The sequence below is a fragment of the Ambystoma mexicanum genome, chromosome 8 (assembly GCF_040938575.1).
Source record: "Ambystoma mexicanum isolate Mex_15411 chromosome 8, UKY_AmexF1_1, whole genome shotgun sequence".
Taxonomy (NCBI): Eukaryota; Metazoa; Chordata; class Amphibia; order Caudata; family Ambystomatidae; genus Ambystoma; species Ambystoma mexicanum.
In genome coordinates this window covers 897,367,841-897,391,494 of record NC_090929.1, presented here as the reverse complement: position 1 = coordinate 897,391,494, position 23,654 = coordinate 897,367,841, and the positions used below count along the sequence as shown (strand labels likewise).

The following is a 23,654-nucleotide window of genomic DNA, read 5'->3' as shown; positions in this document are numbered from 1 at the left end:
ATCATTTGGGAATTATCACTACTATGTTACTCATCGTTGCCAAAGACTTAAACCAGCTTTCAATATCAGCTGAAACAAATACATAGGGCCTCATTATGACCCTGGTGCTAAGTGTTTAACGGCGCCGTAAAATGCTTCGGCGCCGTTAAACACTTAGCGCCTTACTACGAGGTCCCTTTGCGGGATCCGACCTTAACGGCTGGTCTACACCTGCCGTTAAAGTAGGGACCCGCAAAGGGACCTTGGTGCTAAGTACTGTAACGCAATTTGCGGTACCGTACTTAGCGCCTTCCCCAATCCCATAGAGCCCTATGGGGCGAAAATGGGAATGGGGAAGGGCCATGGTTCAATGGGGAATTACCGCCACGCCAACCTTGGAATGGGGTGGTAATTCCCCATTGAACCATGGCGGACCCGTTACAACACCGGCACCAACCATGGTGCTAATAGCGCCATGGTTTAGCGCCGGTGTTTTAATGAGGGCCATAGTCCAAGGTTGAATAATACAAACCATTGGACCAGGTTTATTTGGGCCGGACATCCCCCTGGGTACAACCCTTCAGAAGTTTCAAGTCACAAGAGTCCAACAGTGAGTGAACCAACCAGCCTGCCTCTTTACCTAGCACTATCGGCGTACTGCCTAGCACTCCTGTGATCATAATATACATCATCTAAACATACAGAGTTGAAATCACCCATAATAACAATCCAGATATTGTGCTAGGAAGGGCTGTTTCCAACACCTTTAAAATGACAGTCAAGAAATTCATCAAACCGGATGATGCTGGATTAAAGTACACATTTAACACGATGAAACACCTCCATCCAGTAACTGCCACGTCACACCGTGATATTTTAACCCCTAATATGTCAGAACTCCCCAATAACACGTGTTCAACCTTCGAGCCCGGACTCAAACACCACGTGCAAATTAGTCCCCCAAATGGTCTACCTCTGAGCATTTTTTCTTGCAGCCCCAGACATTACAGTAAAACCGTCCAGTGCAGGGGTGTCTAACATAATAGTCTCCTGGAGGCAAATCAGCTCTGCCAAGCTCCATATCTCCAAATTCGCACAAAACCTCACGTATTCCACGAAACAAACCTACTTCTGTAACAACACGAAAGACTCTTATCATCCAACAAAACCTTCCGACCTAATTAGGCCAGCAAAATAATGAACTCCATTATTGCAATTTTACCTCGACCAAAATGCCTGTTGCAGTAGAAGCACAAATACTGCTCAAGCCCACTCTTTGATGCTCATGAAATCATTTATGCACACCCACTTGTTCTTTTAGAGAGTTTCAAATACAGATGCTGTGCTGCAGGTGTGTTAACATTAGCATACAAGCAAAGGCAGTTAACGAGTGCTCCGGCCGTTAACCTCTGTTCCAGGCATTAGCACTCCAGGTTACCAAAGCAGTAACACGTGGTGCTAAAAACATGTATTTTCATTCATTGAACGGAACGCCGCACTGTCCCGTTTAACGAAGGAAAATACTGAACCAAAATGGCTGCCATGGTTGAGAAGGCGGGGCTCCATAAAGAGCCCCTCTTCTATTACCATTGCGGCCGGAAAAGGGAGGAGGGAAGGTGCTGCAGCAGTGTCACCAGCCACCGCAGCAACAATAAGGTAAGTGTGGCAGGGGAAGGGGGGTTGGGAAATGGAGAAAAAAAAACAGGAGGGGGGGGGGGAGATTGATTGATTGGTTGGTTGAGTTTTCATGATGCGTCTATACACAATGTGCGGCATGGGAAGAAATTTGCGGGTTCTGTGGAACACGGGCTGAGATCAGAGATTTCAGCCTGTGATCCGCAGACCTGATTGGCTGCACCCCCTGCCACGGGTGCTAATTAAAATTAGTGGGAGAGTAATTGGATGTCATATGATATCTTTTTTATAGATGAATAAATCATGTTATAGCCATGATGAATCTCCTTAGCCTGCAATTAAGTATAGTTGGGCACTATGCTAAACAAGTGTGGGCTCGTTTGGATGACAACAGTTTGGAAGAAGTCGATTGTTTTGGAGAATTCTATTTCTGGGTCAAGTGAATGTAATAAATTCAACAAGAAGAAATTATATTTCCATGGCAATTGGTTCTTCATTTCTTTATTTAATTGTTTCTGTCTAAGATGGGGTCATGCTATATGGACACTTGACCATTTCTTAGTTCTCGGGACTGTTATATGGCAGTACATATGAAGGTATGTAATTTGCAATATTGATGTTTGGCACACTAGGGTTGTCATTGCAATAGGTGCTTTTTAGTGGATTGGTATAGTTAGGTTTACATAGGTCATACAAGTAAAAACATGGATGGTGTAGCCGTAGGTGCAGAAACATAACATGGTTTATGCAAGTTCAAGTCAACATTACAGGTATTTGTGAAGGAAAATGACATGGCGTGATGGGCAGGATGTTGTTGGACTCTGAAAGAAAGCTGACCAAATGAAGGCCTCCTCTCGGTCCTATTTGATGTCCTCACTAGACCCCTCCAACGTGCTGGGGATTTGCTTGAGAAGCCTAATTATCCATTTGTCTGTGTAGACAATTGTCTACAAACTGTGGAGATGTCGATAGGGGGGCACGAGACTCTTCGAAAATGGAATACAGTGACTGATTTTAATAGAAAATATAAGCATATATGGCATCTAGGGAGACCAGCAACCATAGTTTTACTCAAGGGGGGGACTCAGCACCAATATTTTAATCAAGGGGGTATCAGCATGATTAAGATGGAATACTGCTGTCTAGAAGATCCAAACCCAGGTGTGGAAATGCATGTGTACCATCCTGTATCCCAATGGCACCTCCGGTTTAAATCGCAAGATTCATGGACGACATCTCAAAAATTTCCAAACTATCTAATGTTTTCAGGCAAGGAAGATAGACATGGTCAATGGTTTGTAGATCATTTAAACAATATCTTGCTACAGGCTCCATGGTCCCCATGCAGCACACATTCCTGACACGATTAATCCCAGAGTGACTTGTCAATAAAATGGAGCCTATATGGTGGGTGCTGAACAAATCAAGGTCCTAAATTATGATGTGGATAGTAAACTTTTTGGCATGTGTATCCTGAATATTAAAATGCACCTTTCGAAATATACTTCAAACTGATGCTCGATGCAGAACCCTATGGATGAATGTTGCCAATGTGGCAACATGCACATTAATCCACGTGATCCAGCATTGATGATTAGCCAATTGGAGTGGATCCTGCTTTCTAAGATAGTCTTCACGCACGTTACTTTTAATAATGGTTGAAAAGTCTGGCACAGGTGCTATTGACTTGCAATTAGCACAGTCTGTTGTTTTGTATGTTTAGGAATAGAATAAAACAGACACACCCGACATTTGGGAGTTAACACAATATGAATTGACATTTTCAACACGCCTCATTTATTAGTAATGAAAATGATGACTCGTTCCATAAGTTTGTGCAGAATTTTCAGTGAGGACGCAAGGGCTCCACCAGTGCTGGAATGTCAGACGGTTGACACCCAAATCTGACCCAGCTCCTGTATATAAGCGGGATCTCTGGAGAAGCCAGAGAACTGCCTTCCACTCTTCTCCTTCTGATCAGCTCCTAAAGCAAAGCAGCCATGTCTGGATTCAAAGGAGGTGGCTTGGGTGGAGGTGGTGGTGGTGGAAAAGGCTGTGGTGGTGGTGGTTATTATGGCAGTGGTGGGAAAGGCTACAATGGTGGTGGCTATGGAGGCGGTGGCTATGGTGGCAGTGGTTATTATGGCAGTGGTGGGAAAGGCTACAATGGTGGTGGCTATGGTGGCGGTGGCTATGGTGGCAGTCGTGGGAAAGGCTATGGTGGTGGTGGTTATGGCCTTGGCGGTTATGGCAGCGGTTCTTTTGGCGGCGGTGGTTTTGGTGGAGGAAACCAGAAGTGGCAAGGCCAAGGTGCATGCCAAGGAGGAAACACAAATCGTGAGTATTATTATATTGGATGTTATTGTCAATATAACAATTTCACTAAAGTTATGACGTGCTTTATTCATTCTCTAGTTTAAGAAACCTGATTGTAACTTCAACAGCAAAGAGTTTTAGGGCTTCTTTGTCATCGTCTGTGTTGAAACGCCTTTCTTCCTCTACTAATGTAGGCTACGATTTTGTGACCCATCCACACCGGAAACAGGCAGTATAACCCAAGATAATTTTCCAGAGAATATGCATTTCTTACAAAAGTGAAGAAGGCGCAGGCTAACCAATGAGCCAGCATAATAATGTACCAGCTCCAGATTGCAAAATAGCAATATTATTTGCATCCGTCTACACTGCGTTCATCACTCTGCAACTCTGCAAACCTCCTCCCTCCAACGCCATTTAGCCTCAGTCTGTATCCTCAATGGACCCAAAGGGGGCCTTTATAAGATAACACCTGCCACTGACATACTTCTATGAGGAAGTATGTTGCTATCTGTCTGACTCCATCATTCTGAAATCCGGTCACCCCACATTTCACTAAAGGCCTGAATTTGTGTTTAATGAAGTGTCAATACATGATGTGGAGTTGCTGCTTAGGGACCTTCTCCAATTTCTATATAATGCAGCAGTAGCAAGAAAGCATACTTGCTAAAAATATTGAGCCATAAGGAAAGATGTGCTACGATTAATATGATACATAATTTAAATCTGTCAGGAGTATACATATAATGGACAGGACATAGCTTCCAACGTTCCCAGTTCCATGAGGGTCTCTTTGAGTTGATCCTGGTTTTTGCTTCCAGTTGCATCCTGGAACTTGTAGTTTTGTTTTCCTATTGTAAGGGTGGACCTAAAAGCCCCAGCATGCAGTGCGATGAAAGTAGAATTGGCTAGAACAGAACCACATGGAACTGGGAAGTTGGGAGCTATGAACCTCAGGCGTTCAGGTTTGGTAACTTCTGCAAGAAGGTTTGTTCTCTGTCTAGGAATCCTGGAACAGAGAAGTGTAACGTGAGTCCCATGGGAAATAGTTCAGGTCTTCCTGTTCTAGTTTAGCAATTTTCACTCTGACTGGAAGGTGCTATTCAGATGAATGGTTTCTAATAACGTTAATCATGCCCTCTTTGGAAAACGCATGCACCAGTCAAATCTCGTATCGTATTCACTCCCAATGTAGCCCAAATAGTTGAAATGTTATCACGGCATCACGAGGGGATTGCAATGGTGAATACTGCTCCCTTCCAAGAAAAAGTTATCCTTACAAGTAGACCCCCTGAAACTATGAGCATTCAAATGAGTAATCCACTGGGTCTGTAGTCCTTACCGGAATGGAAATAGTTCATTTTGTGCTCCACCGGGCCATTGGTTACTAGAAACATAGACCAATAATGAGAGGCCCGCCCTGCACGGTGTTCCTTGATAAACAATGGGGACCTCCGTGAAGTGAGAGGGCCAGGCTGCGGTCGCAAATTCAGAACAGCTCCACAAGTTTATATGTAGATATTCACTTGATCCAGACACCCACTTCTCTCGATAGCTAGGGCCTAGTGATGTCAGCAAACATGCAGATGCGGGCCGTAGGCATATTCTAAGGAAGAGGCTTCTGGGAGGGTTCTTTTACTTTGACACCATTAACAAACATGGGAAAAAGCCAAAGAAAATAAGCAGTGCTCGTGCTGTACATGAGGGTTGCTGTCTAAGGCACAGCAAGTCAGGCACTGTTCATACATTTCTGTTCTCTACCCTGCACTTGGCCTGTAGCCGCTTACATGGATCCCAAAAACCTTGCTCTACACAAAGACCTCTTATTCCCAAAGCACAGCAATTTTCCTTTCTGTCTATAGCAGATAGAAATCCACTACTGTGTAAGAAAGCACTTTCCAAATGGAAATAACAAACATAAAGAAAATCTTAGACTAGGTTTTGGGGAAGGAGGAGACAGGGAAGGTGATATCAGAGCACACCATGAGCTTGCTGGGGCATCAAGATTTGCACATACTCTGTGTAATTATTTGAAATGTGAAAATTCCAAAATGATTGTGTGCCTTCCCCATTTTTATGATCATTGACAAACCAGAGCTTTGTATGGTTCTCTGTCATCGGTCCAGGATGACCATGATTTGTCCATAATATTTAACTTTGCTTTACATGGCCAAAGAGTGTCCACACTCTAAGTGGACAGAGTGTGCGAGGTACAGCAGATCAAAAATGGAAAAATGTCTTTGATGATAAAATCCCTTGGTTTCAAATGCATCAATTAATTTGCAGATTGGCCTGGGATCTTGCCAGTGTAAATCTATTTTCATGCCCCAATCATAATATATGTGCTTTTAGAAAGGAACACTGGGGACCATAATTTGACCTTAAAAGATCCATAGTTTGAGATGTACAGTAAGGGCGATCTCCGAGCTGATCCAACCACACAAGGCTTAGGGCCAATATACAGCCAATTTGCGATGGGAAATAATGTGTCATCTGAGGTACCATGTGCATGTCATAACATACAAATCGAATCCTGTAAATGAACATGGTTGACCTAAAGGTGGCCTTCAAATTGCCAAATAATCACACATGGATATGGAACACCGATTCAGAGGCAGGGTGCATGCATTTTCACATTACTCAAAAACAAGAAATGTGGGCCTTTGCCCATGACTGTATGTTAGGGACAGTCTTGCACCTTTGCTTTATCTACTAGTTTGAAGATCTGTCTAAAGAAGATGTTAACCAATCTGTTCGTTTTCAAACTGCATGTGTATATTTGTAGGGATGTATATTTTTTAGATTTACAGTCTGTGAATAATGAAGAGAATACATTCTGCAACATTAGCAAGATCTAACTCCATTTCTTCGGTTTTCCTAATTTTAGCATGTGGAGGTTTTCTGGACTGCATACTAGGTAAGAGGTCTTTTACGGTTGACTTTTGAATAAAGTGCTTAACGACATATTATGTTTGAACTTCACATACAGTCTGTGAGATCTACGGTGGCAAATGACAGATTCCACCCGCCAACTCCAGCATTACCACATCCAAGTTACACAAAAACCTATTAAAATAATACATTGTACGATTATCAATTTTATGTAACAGATGTCTGATTTTTAGAAATAATAATAGTAATATGAATTTTATATAATATAATATAATTGTACGGCATGGTGAACAAATTGAAAACTTGCTTCTGTGTACTTGAAGAACACCTAAGATATTATGAAGTGAAGAATCCATGAGAGTTTAGGAAACCAGAAAGGAAAGTTATGTCCAGAAAACCCTGATGGACTTCTCACCACTTCTGGTTGTTCACACACTGAATGCACATGTCCACATTGAAATTTGGGCTGCATGACACCTTGTGCTGCACAGAGTTCATGCCAATGGTACAGGACACACAAGCAGCATGCCAGTGCTGTATGCCACTCACAATCAAGCAAGTTTACTCCAATGAGATTGTGCTATCAATGATGAAATGCCACCCAAAACACCTTCTCAATTGTGGATGCAAAAGGGAGCAATGTGAGGGCTGGACCATGTGGACGATTAGGATAATATCATCAGGGACAAGGAATAGTATGTGGTCATCTCCCAGTGAGTTAATCTCCAGGCTGGAGAAATCTGATTGTTTGCATGATGTCACTTCTAAAGATCACTTTGTCGGTAGACATTACAGGGCCAATAAGACAGCAGCACTGCATTGGGTAGTGGCATCAGTTTCGATCAGAGAGCTATTAATGATTACATGTCTTTTACATTGAAAGATGTACATCGAGGTGATGTTACATCGAATCCTTTTTAGTGAAAGATGTTTCTACGAATTGCCATACATAAAGTGGAAAGTGTTTATACATAGAGTTTCATTATATAAACACTTTACATTTTTTGAATGGAAAGTCGCTGAAACATGCATAACGTTATTACGTTACAGGGAGCTGTCCAGGACTGAAGTCGAGTACAAAAAGTAACAATCTAATCCAGCACTGGACAGCTCCCTCTAACTTGTGTAGTGTCAGCGAGTGCATTTGACACTTTTATATTTTAATTGGGGGTCCGCAAAACCCCCGATAAAATAAAAGTCCCCAGTCCTGAAATTGCTGGCTAATAGTACACAAGTCAGAGGGAGCTGTCCAGTGCTAACAGTGATTCAATACAGTTGCAATGTATTTCAGCACTGGACAGCTCCCTCTTACTTGTGTAGTGTTTATTTTTTATTGGGGGGGTCCACCCCGGTCCCCCCCGAATCTCCCCAAACCCCCGTTTTAAAACTGTAACCCTTTCCCCCACCCATACCTCCATTTTTAAGTTATATTTAACATTTTTAAATTGTTTGAAAAAAGCATGTTTAAGGTATGTTTGAGTTGGAAATTAAATTAAAATAAATTCAAGTGTCTATGAATCTTTTTTCAATGAGAAGACTGTATACTCTATTAATGCACTTAGTGTGATGAAGTCCCAACAAAGTAATCACTGTTATTGTTTGCATCTGAAACATGAATGACGGTACCTTGCAGTGTTCCACCTCTCCTCCAAGACCTTCTACAATTGTCTCCAAGCCACTTCCTAATTTCTTTATGGTGTATGCTCTATATTGGTAGTGCCAGTCTATCTATTATCGATTCAACGTACCCTTTTCCTGTACCTGACATGATCTATTTTCAGCGCCCAACAGATTAGGCCTGAAGCACTCCCCATAAAGATTTGCTTAGTGTAGTCTCAAGTACAAAACCTATCAGCAAACACAATGATTGAAGGCATACATTGAATGCAGCTTTAGACTTTATAGAACTGTCATGAGATAGGTAAAAGGAATGTGATGGTAATGGTGGAGTACAGAAGCAAAGGTTAGAGGACAGATATGAAAATACGTGATCAATGTTTTGGTGGCTTGGTTAATCATAACCATCTCATCACATTTCCATTTGAACAGTGGGCAGCGTTTCAGCCTATCTCAACCCCCATCAGAAACTAAGGGCAATTAAATGCTGCCAAATACTAGGATCACAACCATGTCTACTGTTGACATATGGGGATGGTCATGCTCACTCTGAATGCAGTTAACTGGAGAAAATAATGTGTGTTTTTCTTAAAATGTGATTATTTGTTCTCAATTTGAGTGACTGAACTTGAATGTGGGGCACTGCTCTTTAACCCTCTATTTGCCTGTTGTTTCTTTCAGATCCATGTGAATCCTTTTCCCCTTGCTCGGGCCAGGGACAACAATGGGGTGGATGCCAAAAGTGAAAATGTTCCTGGAAAATGTGCAGTCATCAGTCCTTCGTACGTAATTTGTAATGTATTCACCTGGTGATCTCCCAGTGAATTAATATCGAGGCTGGAGAAATCTGATTGTTTACATGATGTCACTTCTAAAAATCACTTTGTTGGTAGACATGACAGTGCCAATAAGATGGCAGCATTGCATTGGGTAATGGTAGCAGCTTTGATCAGAAATTGATTAATGCACCTTGTGTGACGAAGTCCCAAAGAATCATTGTTATTGCTTGTATCCGAGACTGAATGATGGTCCCTTGCAGTGTTCAACCTCTCCCCCAACACCGCCTAGAATTGGTCTCCAAGCCACCTCCTAATTGATTTATGGTGTATGCCCTATATTGGTATTGTCAGTCTACCTACTGTTGATTCAACCTACTTTTTTCCTGTGCCTGTAATGATCTGATTTCAGAACCCAAGAGATTAGGCCTGATGCACTCCCCATAATGATTTGTGTAGTGTGCTTTCAAGTACAAAACCTATTATCAAACACAATGATTGAAGGCATTCAGTGAATACAGCTTTAGACTTTATAGAACTGTCATGAGGGTGGTCAAATTAATGTGATGGGTTTCGGTGGAGTACAGAACCAACGGTTAGATGAAAGATATGAAGAAACATGATCAATGTTTTAGGTGCTTCATTAATCATAACCATCTCATCGCATTTCATTTGGAACAGTGGCCAGCGTTTCAGCCCATCTCAACTCCCATCAGAAAACTAAGGGCAATGAAATTCTGCCAAATAAATGTATGCCAAGGATGTCTCCTGTTGACATATGGGGATGGTCATTCTCACTGTGAATGCAGTTAACTGGACAAAATAATATGTGTTTTTCTTGACATGGGAGGATTTGGTCTAATGAGTGACTGAACCTGAATGTGAGGCACTGCCCACTAACACTCTATTTGCCCTGTTTCTCCAGCAGATCTCTATGAATCATGCCCCCCCTTGTTCGGGCCAGGGACAACAACGGGATGGATGCCAGAAGTGAAGATGCTCATGGGTGACTGTAGTCATCAGTCCTTTATATAAAGACGATGAGGGAGTTTGGAGACCCAGACTTGTTACACCATACCTTCAAATGGTGTAATCCTTCCTTGAGGATGATTTTTCATTGCTCTTTTAAAATGTGACACTCCTGGTCTTACCAACCTGAAAAGATGATAACATTCTAATAAAGCTATTGTATTCTATCGTGACATATCTAGTGTCTCTGCCGTTCTCATTTACCAATCTACTGAGCCTCTTTGTAATGGGAGAAACGTTATCAGTGGATGCAAACTAATTATTTCAAATGCAAAGAGGAATGCCACAGCACCCCGTCCTGTACAATCAATAATCTGTCATCATTTAGACTTATATTTCTCTGGCTGCTTTTTCATCATAAGATATAGAGTTCCTTCAGAGAAGACCTTCGTATTTACACTTTGAAGCTGTCGAGCATCCTTATTATCAGTCACTTTTGTGATGCTACTTATCTATGTGCAATGTTTTTAACACTTAGTGGTGTAATAGCAAAAAAGATCTTCCCAATAAGATAATCATTATAAGAGCAAACGTGTTTGAAGTGGAATAGTTTTATCAAAAGCATATATTAAGTGGAATTTAAAAGTGAACAGTTTCTGTATTTAAAAGTGAAAAGATTGTTCCATGTTTTAGCTTTTTTAATTTTGGTTCATTAAAATTGGACACTGCATGTCATGTTAAAGGTGCAGTGAAAAAAGATCATTCCCTTAGACAGGGAGTGTGTTGTTGAAAAGAAATGTGGTGGAAATAATGTATTGATGTTTCTTCAATGGAGACAAGTGATTTCTGTTGTTATCCTTTTCCAATTCCGAAATCAGAAAGTTTGGAATGCAGTCAATACCAGCAATTATTGAATGCATTAAAATTATGCTGGTTGGCTGAGGGAAACTCAATTATAACCTCTATGAGCTCACTGTTATTCACAACTGCTTGTGAAAGGCTAGTGGCAGTGCAAGACATACTTACCACCTCATAATCAAGAGTCTCATCTTCACAAATAAGGTGATGTGGTGCTGAATATTAGATCTTTTACAAAGGCACAAAAATCTCTTTTCAAGGAAGGTTTTTTGTATTTTTGAAAAGGACATTGGGGAGATACCTGGGAATTAGGGACAGGTGGCCTTTAGTATATAAGAGTACAATTGGATTTAGAAAAGCAATCTTATTGATAAATCCCTAGGACACAAATAGAAAGGGCCTTACAAAGGGGATAGGTTGAGCAATAATAACACAGTGTCCACCACAGACCCAATAGACTCTTCAGAAGCTTACTGGGACATGCAAACTAGTCAGTAGTTTCACAATATACAGTTTCAAAGATTTGGTCAAGTAGAGATGGAGAGTCACGTTTAAAGTTCTCAAAAACAAGGACTGCTTTTGCCGCAAAGAGTAGCCTTGTTATGTACATTTTTAACAGTTGTTAAAAGTTATAATAATTAAAGAATTGAAAAATTATATTTTTATATTTCATTGGCATTTCAATGTAACGCAAAAAAAAACCTTCCCACCCATTCGGTCATTGGGCACATACATTGAAAATGCATGGTGGGATTATTTAATTTGAAAGGTTAACACGGGTGTACCATCAAAAACAAAAGGATTATAGGTGCTTCACCTAACACACCATGCATACACGAACATGGAGCATGGGGGAGTAAAGTAAACGTTAGTGAAACAAAAATACACACTGCAGATTTTTGCTGAAGTTTTTCCTCTTAATCAGACCACAGAAGACATGAACCAATTACAATCATTCACTCTCTTTGGCCAGTATACAACCAGTAGAAGTGATGCAAAGCCCTGAGATTGCACACAGCATGTGGCTGCAAGAATGGATCCCTTTGAGCCAGTTGTTACTCTGGTCGAGGGGAAGACGAAAGCTGATACACAAGCTTGGGATTGAACCATCAACACCAAAAACACATAATGCACGATGCTGCTAAGAAGCTGCTGAATAAATAGAAAAAAGTACAAGTTGTACGTGAAGGATCCTCCTCAAAAGAGGCATAGCCAAAGCTGTGAGCCCTGACCGCTGGCACGCCCAGGATCCAAAGGAAGTCCAGGTATTTGTGCTAAAGCACAGGATACTACCCACTGAGAGACCACTAATAACTTTTAACCAAAGCCATTGATATACCAGAAAGACATGAAAAGATCAACAGAATATGAAAATCCCTAAGCAACAGCTTATAAAACAACTTCTCAATGAATCATATGGGCCTGTTCTCCATTTAAACTCTGAAAAGCAACATTTCTCCCCTAAAATCCTCCTTTTCAACTCTTAAGTCTCCTCTCTTCACCTGCTCTGTATTCCCTCTATCTCTGCCCTCTCCCTGGTACATCCACCTTCATCCCCCCCCCTTCCAAATCTTTCCTCTCCATAATACTTTCTCACTTCTCCTTCTTCTTGGCTCACTTCACACACCTTCTCACTGTTGACGTTTCCCAAAATCTATTTTCTGTGAGCTGTCTCCAGCCTCCTTCTGTAGCCAGGCACAAGCTGTGAAATTGAGGGTCTTATCAGTGAAAATCAGGGACAACAGGGCCCTCTTGATAAAATAAAAAAGGATTGGTTGGTGGACATTGGGTCCTTCCCCACACATATGTGCCTGATAGTACATGGGTTTTATTTTTCTTCTCTATGGCTCTGCAAGCTAGAACTTTTCATTTGGCAGCCCTAACATGGCAGCTGCCTGATCCCACTATTGTCTCAGATTTGTGTTGCTTACCTTCTCCTAACCACTGCATCTGAATCCTGCACTGGTGTGCACGTCTCCCTGTATGCCATGGTGTAAGGAATATTGTGAAAGATCATGGACATGTACACAGTGTACCCTGCACGCCACACTCACTTTGAATCCCATTCCACAGTGTTCTGCAGTGCATTTCTAAAGCAGTAAAGATCACATTTTTTTCTTATCGTCAGGGTCTGGCCGTGCTTTTCTTATGGTGACTTGGAGATGTAGATATTCTGGATGATTCCTCCATATACCACCTCTGAAGTTTGTATCGTTAAGAGGATGACTCCACCTGGCCTTTTCCATCTAACCACATTTTCCTGACCTCACACCTGGACCTCTAAGAAAAAAGCAATATAGATCCTCAAAGAGACTACACTCCATTATATTCAACCCTCTAGTGATGACAAAGAGATAACACAGGAGCACATCTCTCTTTCTCCTTTAGTTCTTCCAAGCAAACTATCATGTCACTTAGATTCTTGTTGAATTCATCAGATAGCTGAGCTGTGACAGGATCAGGGGCATGACTTTGTCAAGCGGGAACAGGCACCCCTCCCAACCCAGAGAAGGAGGCCTACCAGAGTAGTTATAAGATCCAATCCTGCCCCAGAAGCGGGGTGTGAGACTAGAGAGGCCCCCAGTACCTGTCCCTTCAACAATTGCCTGGTTGAATGATAGAGGTACAGCTTCTTGCCCCATACCTGGTGTGCACAACTCTGGTCACTGTTGTTTTTCTTTATCCAATGGACCACAAATACCAGGATTCCTAACAAAGGAAACCCAAGCCTCTAGCTCACCGGAGATAGAGGCGATAACACACAGAACTTCAGAGGAACAGTGTGCACATCAAACCGGCAATCTAGACGCTTCAACTGATCCAAACACAAACTGTAAAATTCACTATCCTTGTAGGAGGCCACCATTACCAAATGAGGGATGACCTGCATATGGGGCTAGTATTATAAAGGGCACCTGGTTGATGCCTTGCTCTACCCAGGTAGGTATATTCATATATCAACACAATTGAGCGAGGACATATAAATCCAACTGGAGATTGGACGCTATAGCTCCTGAATTTCAATAAAGTAAACTTTGTTTTGATTGAAAAATACTGCAATTCTTATTTAATTTCTCTGAAGCGGGTGTGATAATGCACATGAGTGTTAAGACATAGGATATACAACATAAAAGGTACATGGTGTAGTACATGAGTAACACAATCCAAATCAATAATATTTGGTAAAACAATTTGAGCAGTTACATTCTCTACGCATCCTAATGTGGGCCGCATGAGGCATGAATAAATGTAATTGCAGATTAGATGCACATGTATGTGCTACAATGAAGGGTTGAAAGACAACACAAAAATAAGTCAACACAACAGTGTTTTGGCCATTTAGCTAGAAGTGAAGAGTGAAGAGCTGTAGTGGTTAAGTAGGTCTTCATCAGGACGAACACAGTGCCGTGTCAGTGATAGCACTGTGTCCGTCCGACGTTTGCTGCCCAGTGGATCTGTACCATAGACGGACCTCTCAAGTGGTTTATTGAATATTGGATCAACCAGCATAGTGCCACCGGCTCGCATTCATCTGCCCCAACGAGTGGATTGATACCATGCGCAGAAGTTTTTACTGGCATGACCCCACGACAGAGAAATATTATACATCTGCTTATCTGGGTGGACTTAGACACTTAGATGATTCGCACCAATGCGCTCACGATGATGATCACATAGGATTCTTCAGCATTAAGAATTCCCTCGTCCTGATGAAGACCTACTTAACCACAGCTCTTCACTTCTAGCTAAATGGCCGAAACACATCTAATCTGCAATTACATTATTCATGTCTCTGCATATGGCGCTTACATCCATTTATTTGCTTTTCGATTACTGTAATATGTCCCCTGCGGAAAAGGAAGAAGGTTCAAGGCAGTATGCGTTATACAGGTGAGGCCAAGGGATGAGAAGGCGCACCAACAGAGTAAGGGAGGTCTCGTGGAGCATGGAGTAGGATTACAGAGAGTGTTTGGAAGGTGACGTATGGGTTTGTGAGAGAAAGTGATATTTGGGTGTGAGGTGCATGCAATGTGAATGAGGCAGACTAATGGAGAGTCTAGGGGTAAAAATGATAGTGATTGGGAAGGGTGACTAGGGGAGTGAAAGGAGGTTGATTGTAGGAGAAAGTGTGGGCAGAGTGTAGTATTGTGGAAAGTAGGGGAGGGGAGAGTACAGGAGAGAAGGGTGACTGGAGAGGTGAGAGTAGTATAGTGAAGACAGGAAAATACTAGACTGGAGTATGGAGAGTAGTAGAGCGGGGACTAGATATTAGGAGCAGCGAGGAGAGAGGATGTAGGAGTGAGAGAAGAGAGGGAAGGGGAGATGAGAGAAACGGTGGGAGGATTACAAACGGGAACAGTAGGAGGGAGAGAAGGTGACAGAGAGAAGATCAGGGTACAGATAAAAATGGTGTGAGAGGGAACGACAAGACAGGCCTTGGAAATTGAAAGGCACCTATCTCACTGGTAAAGTCTATTGCTATTCTTGTGGGATCTCTGGATTGGCTCCACATAGGAAGTCCTGGAGGGAGACAGCAAGGTGAGTCGTTTGCCTTCAGACCAACAGAACTAGTCATGTAGCTGCTAGACAATAGGTGTTACTGTGAGGAATTGCCATCTGGAAAGGGTGCAAAGCCCTGGCTTTTTTACATTTTTATTAACAAATAGAATGATCAGGGTAATTCCATCTCCAAAAGGGGTAATCTGCCAGTTAATTTCCCGTTCTCCCTCGACTCCATGCCAAAAGCATAGTGCACTCATGGCCTGACGCATCAGTAGACTGATCTGTGGCACCTGCTCTACCCATGATTCAAAGCAGGATTGAAGGTCATGAGATGCCCATTTGATGGCCGTAGAGACAGCCAAGTCACTGTGGCGCAGAGGCAGTATTTAAGACATGCACCCTGTACCCAAAAACAATGATAACCATGAGTAGCATATAAATAAAAGCTATGCCTACCTTTAAGCATGGTGCCACTTGTGATCACGACCACCACATTCCAATTCATATTGCACATGTGTCAGCTCCCGTGAGTCAGTTCCACTGTGGAAGGTGATGTGTATTCTGGTCAGCCGGTTGTAGCCCCCCGGATGGCAGGACGAGAACCTGGAGGGCCAGGCCTCCCCTTTGATCTCTTTGTGAGGGCAGGTAACACCCTCTGCCAGAGACAGCTGCTCATCAGGCAGCTGTCCTGGGCCCGGGAATCAAGGGAGCACACCATTCAAAAACACTAGCCTCACACCAGAGTGCCGCATATCTAAATTCCTTTGTTCTCAGTAAAATTGGAAGGGGGGGATTATGATAGGCATGAGGGCTCTAGATAAGGGAAGGGGGATTTCCCCATCTTCATTCTCACTTTCTCTCTCGCTTTCCTGTTCCCTCCACTTCCTGTAGAGAAAAGCACTTTGGGTATGACATCACAGGCCATGCTCCACTATGTTCTAGAGCAGGGATTGAACCACTAAGCTATGCTAACTTTAGTCCAATCATGTGAAGACATTTGCAGGAGGACTCTGGTCAAGGCAAGGAGGCTTCCACCATCTTTATTCTCGCTGTCACTCTCTTGCTTCCCTGTACCCTCCACTTCCTCTGGAGTAAAGCACTTTGTGCATAACACCAACATTCCAAAGTCCACTCTGTTCTAAAGCAGGCATTGAACCACTGAGGCAGGCTAACTTTAGTCAAATCACCATAAGACATTTGCCCTTAAAAGAAGAAGTCTTCCACTCCTTCAGAAGATTTCCTCAGTTCCTCTCTGACCCTTTAAGGCTGCAGATTTGTTCTGAATATCTCACTAGACTTCCTTTGGGAGAGTTGCACTTTCTAAAGTCCTCCGCCTGAGGTGAAGAAGGAATCATCCAGACATAAGGAAGATCTGTCCACTACCACTCCCAGGTAGTAACCTCTGCTGCGGATCAGGACCTACCACTCTGCACAGGAATCTCCTCAGCTGGGAGAGCAGACTCTGAAAGGAACTGTTGTATTCTCAAATCCACCTAAGAGCGTGTCACAGCAACAGGAGGACCAGACGAGGTAAAGCTCCCTTTTCACCACAACAAACCAATTCCATGTTCACCGCTCTCCCGGAACAAGAGGGAAGTTGCTGGTGCTGGTTGCCGCGCTCATCCACTACATCGGAAATTGCTTGAACCATCGACAAGCTCAACACTGCATAGTGTCACATGCAAAGCTCATCACCTAGTAGGCCCGAAGTGACTGCTCAATGTTGGGACTTGAACTGAATCACTGGAGAGTCATACACCGACTCTAACCGGGGGCTATAACCATGACTCGTCTCAGATAGCACTTGAAATTTATTTGACTTTACTTTAATACATTTGTATAGCGCCCCAATTGCCCCGCAGGCATACAGGCGTTTTACAGACAGACAAACCAAAGATGCCAGCAACAGAATTTTTCAAGAGGGCACATATGCAGAACAATTCAGGCAAGCAGCTTAAACCTGGTGAGTATGGTAACTATCTAAATAAAAACGTTTTTAACTTATTTTCAAAGATTTCATAGATTTTATTTCCCCAAGTTCGGGCGGTAGCCTGTAGCATGCTATCGGGGCTGCTGCAATAAAGGCCCCTTTTTCCATCAGTATTAGTTTACATCTGGGCACTTTCATTAGGTTCAGGCTATTTGATCGAAGATCTCGACTGGATACATTATTCTTTAATAATTCAGACAAGTATAGCGGTTTATTCAGTGTCACACATTTATAGGTAATCATCATCAGCCAATATTGAATTCTAGCCTCAATGGGGAGCCAGTGTAGGCCTCTTCTAGCCTCAGACACATGCTCTCTTCTTGATGCCAAGAGTGATCCTAACAGCGCTCCTTTGTATTAGTTGAAGCCTGGCACAATCCCTCTTACAAATCCCTGCCAGCAAACTTCTACCGTAGTCAATTTTAGCACCAACACTAGCCCTAGCAACTGTCTCGCAGTTTGCTGTCGAACTGTAAGGTCGTAGCTGTGTCAACAATTTAATGTAGTATGCTGATGAGGATACTAGATTATTTATTTGGCACTGCATGTTGAGATTCTAGCCTAGAAATATTCCCAGGGTGTTGACTTTCCTTTTGTGTGGGAATCACTCATTCTGCTACCTTAAAACGCAAGTATTGTTCCCCGAGCTTGAATATTTTCTTTTCTCTTCCTTCAATCATCAGCACTGTATTCTCATTGTTCAGAGCTAGGCCAAATTCCACCATCCAAGCAGTATTCATTTGTACATCAGTCCTGCTCATGCCTGCCAGAGAGGGGAATAACACATTGGGCCTCATTACGAGTTGGGCCGCCAAACCGTGCTCCTTTACCGGGTTCCCAGAATGGGGAATTACCGGGCCATTCAGAGTTCGGAGGGCCCGGTAATTCCTCCCTCTAGGAACTCGGGCCCAGACCTTCCCCGTTCCCATCTAAGCCCCCATAGGGCTCAATGGGAATGGGAGAGGGAGCTAACAACGGGCTGATTACGACTGGCCCGTTGTTAGCTCCCTCTTCCCCTCGTGGGACCCGGTAACGACGCCTGGTTTTACCAGTCATCCTTACCGGGTCCCGCGAGGGGACCTCGTAATTTCACAGGATGGGTTTATCGGATCCGCCTCCATTAGCGGAGCCCATTAACCTGTTCTGCGAAAGTTGTAATGAGGCCCATTGTCTATCGTCTACATAATTCATAAACCAGATGCCCCTCTCCTGCAACAAGTCAAAGAGGGAAACCGTAAAGATATTATATAGTGAGGGGGAGAGGCACACCCCCTGTGGCACCCCAATGAACAATGGTGCCGGCACATCCTCAGTGTCCTCACTACAAACCCTAATTTGTCTGTTATTCAAGCAAGCTTGAATCCGCAAAGCAGCCTTATCTGAGAACCCACCTACTTCCATCAACCTGGTGACCAGTAAAGAACCAGTAAAGAATGGTCTATCAAGTCAAAAGCTGCTGACAAGATCAAGCAGCATGAGTAGTGCAGCCTGCCCTTTATCCATCACCTGCAAAAAAAGCCTGGATATTAGATCTAGCAAGGCTGTTTCAGTGCTTTGACCTTGCCTGAAGCCAGATCTTTCATTTATTTAAAATATCATATGTGTTTAGATATTCTACAATTTGAACATACGCAACATGATCTAAAATGTTTAATAACAATGGCGTAGTGCTAATGAGCCTATAGTTAGTAGGCACCAATGGGTCAAACCATGTTTTTTTCAAAAGAGGATTGATTCAGGCCTTCTTGATCTGGAACGTGACTGTCCTTAAAAGATAAATTAACAAATCCGGACAAGATTCCAATCAATGCTGGAGTGCAAGATTTAATGCTAATGGCTGGGCAAGCATCCCCTTGGCACTTAGTGGGTTTAAGCTTGTTTATAATAGCTGCCAACTCAGTTTCAGATGCCGTTCTAAAATCGAATTGGTATTTTAGCAGTACAAGGGGCATCCACTTTGTCTGCTTGCTTTCTACTGATCTTGATATTTGGTTTAATTAACAGAATGGCTGCTTGTATCTGCGTGCACCATGTGCTGTCTTTTTTTGGACCATCCTCAATACCTGGACAGGTATTTTAAGCTCTTTTAAGACCTTAAATAACTCTTTGGATTCACTTTGTCCCTTGGAGATCAGATTATCAAACATTATCGTTTTGCGGCAATGAATGCTAATTTATATGCTTTGGAGGCAAGATTATACCCATCCCTCTGGAGGAGATCTGCCACCTCTTTGATCGCACCTTGACTTACTCTAGATCACCACTTTAATGACTGTCACCCGTCGACTCGAACAGATGGAGCCTCACTCATCGGCCCTTCCATATGGCTAAAGTCCAACTCAACCTGGTCAAATGCAAAGGGGTCCTCTGACCACAACTACCTGCATCTTTGAGAGCGACCCCTCTACCACACAGAGAACCTGCATTCGCCCCTACCAGATGCCAGCTTGCCTTTGGGGTCTCCACAATCTTATCTGTCCAAACTGAGTCTGACCAGTTCACATATTCATTCGATCCCGGGTCTGATTGCTTCGGCACACCAAGAACAGAATCCCGGGACTGTTGACTCTGAACTGCCCTCTCGGTCCACTTGGACCCCACACACTGTGTAGGTCACAATCCTTCCTGTTTTTACCAACATATCCTTTTGTGGTTAATACTTTACCTACCACTCCTGGGACTATGCTCAGAGTGCTACTTTCTCTAGTCAGCTATATATTCTCTGTTCTTCATTTGGGGAGGGTTTTTGTAGAGTTTTCTCTATTCTTTCTACATTCAAATGGTGTGTTTCATTAAAGTGTTTATAATATTATGTATTTGACATTTCTGTTATTTTAGACTGTAATACTGTGTTGTTTGGGTCACTACTGGTTCACCTTCACACCCCTCTTGAGAATGCAGCATACCCTTGCGTGATATTACCACAAAAGGTAAAGGAGGTATATTTGTTAACTGTCTCTGTTTTACCCTTATGATCGCAATGTGTTTCAGTTTGTAGAAGAGTGTTGGCTTAGTGGGCCATTTTACTTCTACTCACCGAGTACTCCTGCAAAGCAGAATCCAATTTGTCGCACTGGTGGCAGTTGTGGGACTTGAAACAGATAGTGCCTACAGCTAGCCAGTCAAAATGAAAGTGTGCAGTTAATGTACGTTTTTACTGCTAGGGTAAGTTTTGAACCATGGAACTCGACATGAGCACTTTGCAGACCTTGACAGCAATTGTCTTACAAAACTTCTGTCGAGAGAGGGGTCTCGTTCATGGCAGTAAGGTGGAGAAATCCAAACAGCTAAAAAGCCCCCAAGCTTTCATGAATGCTAGGGATATGGAGGGCTATCCAGGGACCAGCAGTGAGCTGGATTCCCTCACCCTATTCCTGCTCCACCTGGGGGCATGGAAACCGCTGAGAAGAGCGACATGATAGCGCTTCTCATCATTCCTCCCACGGGGCGTGAACTGTGGTCTCCCAAAGGTCGCAAGTCACACTCATCCCTGGATCCCAGCACTTTGGCTAGGCACTGAGAGCATCTTGCTGTGCTCAACTCCGACAGGCTTCACCTCATAGAACAAAAGAGAGTCGCCCTGGAGGAACAGAAACAGTAGGCTGCCGAGGCCCTAGCACGGATGAAGAAGAGGGACTTAGTGATTCTGCCCAAGTTGGAGCTTGAGACCCAGAGAAGGCCACCAGGACTTCTAGTGGGAAGGTAAGTGTCTCCAGCACTGAATTCCAAGGAAAGCCTAGGTGCCACCTACCGAAGGACTTAGTCCAGCCGTATGAGGAGGTGAAGGACATTGTTGACAGGTTTGAAAAGCTGGAGTCAGCTTTTACGCCTTCAGGTGGTGGAAGAGGAGTTGTGGGGTGCAGCCCTTCCGAGCTGTCTACCGACGGTTGGAACTCATATAATTATTCAGTTGACTCCTAAAGAGAAGCCTATCTATTCCAAGATGAAGGCCATTATCCTTTGGAAGTTCTGCAACACCCCTGAACAATACATCAAGAGGTTTAGAGAGCTCAACAAAATGGGCAGTCACACCTTTGAGGTGTTTACGCATTGATTCTTGAAATATCTAAGAGGTTGGGTCACATGTAACAAATCTGACTCATTTACAGGAACGGTCAATCTGATTGCATGTGAGAGAATTCTTAAACACTGTAAAATGAAGTTACACCAGAATCTAGTGGACGAGAGTATCACAGACCCTCAAAAGCTTGACAACGCGGCTGACTGGTTTGTGGCCATTGCATCCAAACCAGATGACAACGGGGTTGAGAAAATTTAATTTAAAGAGGGTGAGGACAATGGTCTGCAACCTCTTGCTAAGAAAAGACTCGAACATCCAGATGGGAAATTCCAGTCACCTGCATCATCCACGCTCTCAAAAAGGAGAAGTGAGGTCACCCCTAGAACTGGGGAACGCACATTCACAGCCTCTCAAGGCTGCCTTGTCTGTAGAGATCTGAGACATATAAAGGCAGATCCCAACTGCAAGAGTAGACCAAAGCTGGCCGTTGTTAGCGCTACACTCAAGACATGCCCCCTGCACCCAAAACAATGATGATCATGAATCACCCGTGCTGGTAGCAGGGTAAACTCTAAGTAAAACTATATCTACATTTAGGAATAGTGCATGGTGCAATTTATGATCACGACCGCCACATTCCAATTGATATTGCACATGCATGAGCTCCTGTGAGTCTGCTACATTCTGAAAGGCAATGTGTATTCTGGTCAGCCGGGTTCAACCTGCCAAATGGCAGGACAAGAACCTGAAGGCCCAGGGCTCCTCTTTGATCTCTTTGTGAGGGCAGGTGACACCCTATGCCTGAAACAGCCCCACATCAGGCAGCTATCCTGGCCTTGGGAATGAAAGGAGCAGACCCATTCAAAAGGAGTAGCATCAAACCAGGGTGCTGCATCTCTAAAGGCATTCTAAATACCTGTTCTCAGTAAGAAGGGAAGGGGAAGGGATTATGACAGGATTTAACAACCATTGCCCACTGACTCAAATCACTGCAACATCACTCATCAGCCCCTCTCAGTGGCTAAAGCCTGACTAGGCCTGACCAACTGCAAAGCGTTCCTGGGGCCACGCCAATCTGCAACTTTGAGAGCCGCCCTTTTACCGCATTCGCCCCTACTCGATGCACGCTAACTGTCGAACTGAGCCTGATCAACTCGCATCTTTGTTTGACCTCTGGTCTGAATGTGTCAGCTCACTAAGTGCTACTTTCTTCAGTCTGTCACATCTTCTCTTTTCTTTGCAGAGGGATTTTGTACAGTATTCTCTGTGCATTCTATGTGCAGAGGGTATGTTAAATTGAAGTGTTTAATTGCTTTGTGTTTTGGTTTGTAGAAGTGGGAAGCCTGAGTGGACTATTTTACCCCTACTCACTCTTGTATTCCTTCCTTCTTGTATCTCTAGAAGCCCTTCTCCAAATGTTCAATAAAATCCAGTGAACTGTATTTGCAAGTTGGTGTGTTCTGGAGGCCATCTGTGACATAGTCCATTGGTTTGTGTATGAAAGGATGTAACAAATGGATATGTTAGTGATCATTCATCCCACATAGCCTTCAAATAGGCAGAGATGAAGCTAGTACATCAATCAGAGATAACCCCATTGTGTCCCAGTCAAAGCCGCCACACTCCAGGGTCCCTTATCCTATATGGGGCACGGCTACCAGGTACCAAGTAGCCTGATCTGCTACAACCAAAAATTACTGGTTTGCTGATGCCGTTTCAGAATCCAATGGACCAAAACATGTTGATTCCTATTTTTTCATAAAGCCTCCCAGCCATCGGAATTGGATCCAAGTGAAGCTTTGTTGTACCGTATGATTAAGCAGATGCTTTGAACGTCTGACACCATCACACAAACTATTTACTTTAATATCCATATGAGGCCAGTAGAAATGTGCTGACAACCTATCTGTGATCTTGGTCATTCCTGGGTAACCTGCCAATTGTATGTCATGACCCAGCTCCAGTGGGAACTTCCTGATGCATTGTGGAAAACTAGTATACTGTTTTATCCTGCCTTAGAAATCTGGAGCTCACTGTACAGGAGATCATTCTCATGGTACACTCAGAACAAGCCAAAGCTTCCACAAATGTGCTCCTC

The 23,654-nt window shown here is 43.3% G+C and overlaps 1 long non-coding RNA gene across 2 annotated transcripts; it reads left to right on the top strand.

The window, feature by feature from the left end:
- The first annotated feature begins 1,570 nt into the window (after nucleotides 1–1,570).
- On the top strand, nucleotides 1,571–10,419 carry LOC138473691 (uncharacterized). 2 transcript variants are annotated; one of them, XR_011268854.1, is made up of 4 exons: nucleotides 1,571–1,635; nucleotides 6,818–6,847; nucleotides 9,121–9,221; nucleotides 10,144–10,419. It is a non-coding gene; the product is annotated as an uncharacterized lncRNA (long non-coding RNA). The 2 variants fall into 2 exon arrangements; XR_011268855.1 differs by having other exon boundaries at nucleotides 10,141–10,419.
- The last annotated feature ends 13,235 nt before the right edge of the window (nucleotides 10,420–23,654 follow it).